This window comes from Portunus trituberculatus, chromosome 37, assembly GCF_017591435.1.
Source record: "Portunus trituberculatus isolate SZX2019 chromosome 37, ASM1759143v1, whole genome shotgun sequence".
In the NCBI taxonomy this organism is placed as follows: Eukaryota; Metazoa; Arthropoda; class Malacostraca; order Decapoda; family Portunidae; genus Portunus; species Portunus trituberculatus.
This window is the reverse complement of record NC_059291.1, coordinates 26,434,482-26,441,981: the sequence shown is the minus strand read 5'-3', so window position 1 is coordinate 26,441,981 and position 7,500 is coordinate 26,434,482. Positions and strand designations below refer to the sequence as shown.

At 41.0% G+C, this 7,500-nt stretch overlaps 1 protein-coding gene across 3 annotated transcripts in view; it reads left to right on the top strand.

Moving 5' to 3' along the window:
* Positions 1 to 7,500, top strand: part of LOC123514189 (probable G-protein coupled receptor 158) — a 187,670-nt gene that overhangs the window by 159,856 nt on the left and 20,314 nt on the right. The window lies entirely within an intron of this gene.

Here is a 7,500-nt window from a genome sequence, read left to right as displayed (position 1 = left end):
CTTCTTCTTCCTCCTCCTCCTCCTCCTCCTCCTCCTCCTCCTCCTCTTTCTCCTCCTCATCCTCCTCCTCTTTCTCCTCCTCTTTCTTCTCCTCCTCCTCATCCTCATCCCCCTCCTTCTCTTCCTACTTCACCTTCTTCTTCTTCATTTTCTTTTCCTTCTCCTCCTCCTCCTCCTCCTCCTCCTCCTCCTCCTCCTCCTCCTCCTCCTCCTCCTGCCCCTCCTCCTCTTTCAGTCTTGATCCTCTCTCTATATTTACTCCACTTGTACCCTTCAGTGTGTGTGTGTGTGTGTGTGTGTGTGTGTGTGTGTGAGAGAGAGAGAGAGAGAGAGAGAGAGAGAGAGAGAGAGAGAGAGAGAGAGAGTCAATAATAGTCGTCACGTTTTCGTCTTGTTTTAGTCATTAATGGAAACTCAAGAATGTTTAGAGAGAGAGAGAAAGAAAAGAAAGAAAGACGAATTAAGGGAAGGAGAAACGTGTCTATTGTTTTCTCTTTTTTCATTCTTTGTGCCTCTGTTCTTTCTTCTTTCTCTCATTTTTTCCTTCTTTTCTTTTTCTTACTTGCTCTCTTTTCACACTCAGCAAGAGAGAGAGAGAGAGAGAGAGACGCGAAGATTAGCGTTGTTTCAGGCAAATTACCTTACTTTAAAGTGGAGAGAGAGAGAGAGAGAGAGAGAGAGAGAGAGAGAGAGAGACAGACAGACAGACAGACAGACAGACAGACAGACAGACAGACAGACAGACAGACAGACAGACAGACAGACAGACAGACAGACAGACAGACAGACAGACAAAAAATTGCATTACTATTTAATATATTCGTAGCAGAAGACTTTATTTAGTATCATCTTATTTTTATCTTTTCCTTGATATTACACAGAGCAGTTTATCGTATAGTCTTAGGAGAGTTGAAAAAAAAATTCTCTGTTGTCATTTTTGTTTATCTTTTTGTGTTCCCTTTTGTGTTATTGTCAAAACTCTGCTATCAATTGTGTTCTTCGTGTTTATTTGTATTGCATTCTCAAAAAAAACTCTTATCATTTGTTTTTCTTTTTGTTCCTTTGTGTTTTGTTCTCAAAAGACTCTTATCATTTGTTTTTCCTTTTTGTTCTTTTTGTGTTGCATTCTCAAAAAAACTTATCATTTGTTTTTCCTTTTTGTTCCTTTGTGTTGCATTCTCAAAAGACTCTTATCATTTGTTTTTTCTTTTTGTTCCTTTAGTGTTGTATTCTCCAAAAAAAACTCTTATCATTTGTTTTTCGTTTTTGTTCCTTTAGTGTTGCATTTAAAAAAAAACTCATTTGTTTTTCCTTTTTGTTCCTTTAGTGTTGCATTTAAAAAAAAAAACTCATCATTTGTTTTTCCTTTTTGTTCCTTTGTGTTGCATTCTCAAAAAAACTCTGGTCATTTGTTTTTCCTTCGTGTTCCTTTGTGTTCTCTTTTCAAAAGCTCTTAGCATTTGTTTTTCCTTTTTGTTCCTTTGTGTTGTATTCTCAAAAAACTCTTATCAGTCCCTAAAGAGGATGACCAAGATTCAGTTAGGAAAGTAAGAAGATCACCAGTAGATCTGCCTTTACGGAAACCATACTGGCAATCAGAGAGAAGGTTGTGAGCTGATAGATGCCTCATTATCTTCCTATTAAGGATAGACTCAAAGGCTTTAGAAAGGCAGGAAATCAAAGCTATAGGGCGGTAGTTAGAAGGATTGGAGTGGTCACCTTTTTAGGGACAGGTTGAATGTGAGCAAACTTCCAGCAAGAAGGATAAATAGAAGTAGAGACACAGATGAAAGAGTTTGACCAGGCAGTGAGCGAGTTCGGAAGCACAGTTTTGAGAACAACAGGAGGGACTCCATCCGGACCGTAAGCCTTCCGAGAATCAAGGCCAGAGAGGGCCAGGAAAACGTCTTTATAAAGAATTTTAATTTTAGGGATGAAGTAGTCAGAGGGTGGAGGAGTAGGAGGAATATGCCCAGAATCATCCAAAGTTGAGTTGGTAGCAAAGGTTTGAGCGAAGAGTTCAGCTTTAGAAAAGAAGAGACAGCTGTAGAGCCATCTGGATGAAGTAAAGGAGGAAAGACGAAGAAGTAAAGTTGTTAGAGATATTATTGGCTAGATGCCAGAAATCTCGAGAGGAGTTAGAATTGGAAAGACTTTGACATTTTCTATTGATGAAAGAGTTTTTAGTAAGTTGGAGAATAGATTTGGCATGATTACGGGCAGAAATATATAGGGCATGAGTTTCAGCAGTTGGATGGCTACGGAACCGTTTGTGAGCCGCCTCTCTATCATTGACAGCACGAGAACAAGCAGAGTTAAACCAAGGCTTTTTAGCTTTAGGGTTAGAGAAAGTATGAGGAATGTATAGCTCCATGCCAGAGATAATCACCTCTGTTATGCGCTCGGCACAAAGAGAAGGATCTCTGACATGAAAACAATAATCATCCCAAGGAAATCAGAATAGTACTGCCTTAGTTCCTCCCACTTAGCAGAGTTAAAATGCCAGAAGCACCTTTGATAGAACTGGTAACGGAAATTAGATTGTGGTCGGAGGAGCCCAACGGAGAGGAAAGTTTAACAGAGTAAGCAGAAGGGTTGGAGGTTAGGAAAAGATCAAGAATGTTGGGCGTGTCTCCAAGGCGGTCAGGAATACGGGTAGGGAACTTCACTAGCTGCTCTAGGTCATGAAGGATAGCAAAGTTGAAGGTTTGTTCACCAGGTTGGTCAGTGAAAGAAGATGAAAGCCAAAGCTGGTGGTGAACATTGAAATCCCTAAAATGGAGATCTCAGCAAAGGAAAGTGAGATAAGATGTGCTCCACCTTGGAAGTCAAATAGTCAAAGAATTTTACATAGTCAGAGGAATTAGGTGAGAGGTATACAGCACAGATGAATTTAGTTAGAGAGTGACATTGAAGTCTTAGCCAGATGGTAGAAAATTCTGAAGATTCAAGATTGTTTTTCCTTTTTGTTCCTTTGTGTTGTATTCTCAAAAACCTCTATCATTTGTTTTCCCTTCGTGTTCCTTTGTGTATTATATAAAAAAAACACGGCTATCATTTGTTTTTCCTTTGTGTTCCTTTGTGTTCTATTCTCAAAAAAATTCTTATCATTCGTTTTTTCTTCTTGTTTCTTTGTGTTTTATTCTAAAAAAAAACTCTTATCCTTTGTTATTTCTTCGTGTTCCTTTGTGTCTCAATCTCTAAAGTCTAAACCCTCAATTCTTTTGTTATGTTTGTTTTGAGAGGCCACAAAAAAGAAATAGTTACATTTTCATGAGTGTTCGTCTCCCTCTGATATACAAATTTCATATCAAACTATTTCTTTTTTTATTTTCCCTTCTTTTTTCTCTGCTTTACATATATGGCAGTGGTAACTCGCCCTTTTTTTTTTTTTTTTTTTATATCCATACAAATGTGGATCACTCGTTTTGCGTGCTCTTTGGAGACTGACATCTTCATATGACACACACACACACACACACACACACACACACACACACACACACACTCTCTCTCTCTCTCTCTCTCTCTCTCTCTCTCTCTCTCTCTCTCTCTCTCTCTCTCTCTCTCTCTCTCTCTCTCTCTCTCTCTCTCTCTCTCTCTCTCTCTCTCTCTCTCTCTCTCTCTCTCTCTCTCTCTCTCTCATACTTTTTGTTAGGCAGTGTTTGTTCTTCCTTTCTGTTTGTTCTTTTCGGATGTATTGTTGAAACACTTTACTTTTTCTTCTCTCTTTCAAATCCCAGACTGATGACCGGTTTGGTTCCTCTGTGTGCTTTTTCCGTTTAATCATAATGCAAATCCTTGTTAAACTATCGTTGGAATTGTAAGAAACCAAGCAAGAAGTGTAACATGGACTAGTATTTTTACACGCCCTGCTTTCTCACGAGGAGTGCTTTTAAAGGCAATGGGTATATTACGTCGTAATTTGTATGGCTTATTTTTCTACTAATAATACAGAAGAGATCTTGTTGAAATAGACTGGTAACAAAGATTAATGTGTTTTTCTCTCATTGGTGATGCAGACTTCTTGTTAAACTATCATTATGTTACTTTGTTATCTTGTTTCGTTTTTTTTTTTATATATCTTTAGAAGCAAGGTTTTATTCAGCTTTCGTTGCTCTCTATACATTTCTCTTACTTATATTTCTAAATATTTGTTTTTGATGGGCAGCAACTTCTGTGTCCCTTTCTTTTTTTTACTTACTTTTTTTCTCCCATAACCAGAAGCCCTTCTGTCATAAATTAATAAATATAGAGGCTTCCTTCTCACGTAAAGTAATCCTGAAGCTTCCCTGGAAACTCACAATAACTTATACTACAGTTTGTTATGTTTTGTAGAGACGTGACCCCGAAACCTTACAGAGTACGAACATTTCACTTAACTTATAATATTCACTGAATTCTGTGTCTGACACTTTTGATGAGTTGAAGAGTTACTTCTCTATATTCTTAAACCTTTCAGCTACATTTAACAGGTTCTTACGGACACTGTTAGGGTCTTTCTGGGTACTTTCATTATTCTGGTCATTTTTAGTGATGAATCTCCGTCACAATTGTGAAAGAAATTACCCAAAATAGGTTATTAGTGTTTTAATGATTCCAGTGAGAATTAAGTATGGCTTACAAGGGTGTTGCTTTTAGGAATCAAGTAATAGTTCAGAAAATATTATGCACTATTATTGCGGGAAAAAACACGAATTACAAAAGATTAATGTTTTCAGGAGTGTATTCATGAGTCTATGGAGAGTTTAGGCCAGAATGAAATCAATATTGTGAGAAAACATCCATGAAAATAGTTTTCAAGAGAGCTTTCTTGTTTGTGGTTACGGCTGTGGATCGTGCATCGTTATTGTAGAAAAACAACATTGAGAATCAGACTAATCATCACTGTATCCTTTGAAAACAGGTTTGGTGAGGGAATCATTATTCTTTGCATCTATTCACGAAAAACAAGAGGAATAAAGATCTTAAGTCTCATTACTGCATGTGTGTGTAATTAAGCTCGGTCGCCTGCTGGTCACCCAGCCAGTCTTCCCCATTACGGAGCGAACTCAGAGCTCATAGACCGATCTTCGGGTAGGACTGAGACCACATCAACACACAACACACACCGGGAAAGCGAGGCCACAACCCCTCGAGTTACATCCCGTACTTATTTACTGCTAGGTGAACAGGGGCCACACATTAAGAGGCTTGCCCATTTGCCTCGCCGCTCCCGGGACTCGAACCCGGGCCTCTCGATTGTGAGTCGAGCGTGCTAACCACTACACTACGTGGTGTGTGTGTGTGTGTGTGTGTGTGTGTGTGTGTGTGTGTGTGTGTGTGTAATAATAATAATAATAATAATAATAATAATAATAATAATAACGATGATAATAATAATACGGTTTATTAGTAATTACAGTACATACATACTGAAAATGTACATATGGGGATTGAAGGAGACTTAAGGTTAAATCCTTAACTTAGCTGTTTATGGCTCGCACCATGGAGGGGATAGCACTCTGATCATAACGGTCTGTTCCTGGGGCCTTAAGTGGTCTGACCACGTTTGTGTGTCGTGTGGCATGGGTTGACTCGGGCGCTTCAGGGGAGGAGGTGTCGTAGCCGTGGATGGCGCAGCAGGGCTCTACCCATCCTTACAAGGGCCGCTTGGTGTCTGGTAGCCAGTGTGGGGAGATCGAGGGTAGATAGGGCGTGATCGTAGTCAGTGTAGGCAGGGCCAAGTATGATTCTGCAGGCCCTTTTTTGGACATTTTCCAGTTGTTACTGTTGAGTGCAGGTGAGGAAGGAAGACCACACTGGTGAGGCATACATAAGTTTGGGCAGGGTGAAGGTGATGTATATCCCCTTTAAATCATCAGCTGGTGTACCCAGTGACTTAAGTCTGCGCAGCATGTAGAGTCTGTAGGCTGCCGATCTCACTGTGGCGGTAACGTGTAACTTCCATGTCAGCTGATCGTCCAGTGTGACTCCGAGAAGCTTGGCTGACCGAACTACTTGGAGGGGATGAGGACCCAAGGAGAGTTGGGGGGTGGCACTGCCGCCGAGGAGGTGCAGCTATGCAGTATTACAGTTTTGGTGTGGTTGATTGTCATCCTGCTCTCGCCAACCATTCCTGTAGGTTGTTCGACGTTGTTTGAAGTGCTGAGTAGTCTGGGTTTTTGTTGTCGAGTGGCACACCCACGGTGCAGTCATCCACATACTTCCAGCGGTGAGGGGTGTTTGTCAGAGCGTCATTAATCAGTATCAGGAAACAGAGTGGACCCATCTTGGTGCCCTGAAGGACTCTACATGTTAGCTGTTGGTAAGAGGATGTGTGTTTGCGAAAACGTACAGCTTGCCAGCGTCCCGTGAAGAAGTCAGCCAGCCATGCCGTCGGGTGAGAGGAAGACCCAGACTGATGGCTTTGTTGATGACAACAGTGTGGTCAACCAGATCAAAAGCTTTCCTGAAGTCAACAAAAGCAACTGCTAGAGAGGTGTTCCGTTTGTCCTGGTGACTATGAATAAAGTCAAGGAAGCTGATTAGGTAGTGAGGGGTAGAGGTGGCTCTGATATTGCCAGTTTGCTGGATGTCTAAGGAGTTACTGATTTTGTTGTATGCCCAGTCAAACCCAAAGTCTTCACAGATGAGGCTAGGTGTGTGTGTGTGTGTGTGTGTGTGTGTGTGTGTGTGTGTGTGTGTGTGTGTGTGTGTGTGTGTTGTGTGTTGTGTGCTTTAGTGGTGTGGTGTGTCTGAGAAACTGCAAAATTTCTCTGGCTACTGGTTATAAATCCTCAAGCAGGTTTTCTTACTTTGCTGAATGAACGATGGTAATACACGAAACACATCCAATATACGGTTGTCAAAATTCCTCATCAATCTCGCACACGGCCACTCTCACACTGGGCCTCTGGGAACCTCAAAACACACACACACACACACACACACACACACACACACACACACACACACACACACACACACACACACACACACACACACTCTCTCTCTCTCTCTCTCTCTCTCTCTCTCTCTCTCTCTCTCTCTCTCTCTCTCTCTCTCTCTCTCTCTCTCTCTCTCTCTCTCTCTCTCTCTCTCTCTCTCTCTCTCAAATCTCTGCAACTTTTACTACTCTGCTACTGACTTCTCCCTCAATTACATGGCTTAATATATTTTAGATTGTTACACTTTTCTCTCAAAAAAATCTTCATGTTAAAGTCAAAATTCCCAAACAGTCTCCAGACACACACATTCAGTATTATGATCCCTATACATGACCCACCCACTGGCATGGCGGTGTATATAACTTTCCCCAATCAGGACATCAGGATGGAGTTTAGGGTATAAGGGGAGAGTGAGAGGTGAGGTAATGGAGGCACAAATCACCTCGCCTTTCCCCTCGTTCCCACAAAGCGTCCCTCTATACGTAGATGCTGCGCTGGGTACCACTAATCTATTACACCAACATTATATTAATCCATTCAGTACCATGACGCGTTTCCATATTCATTCTGC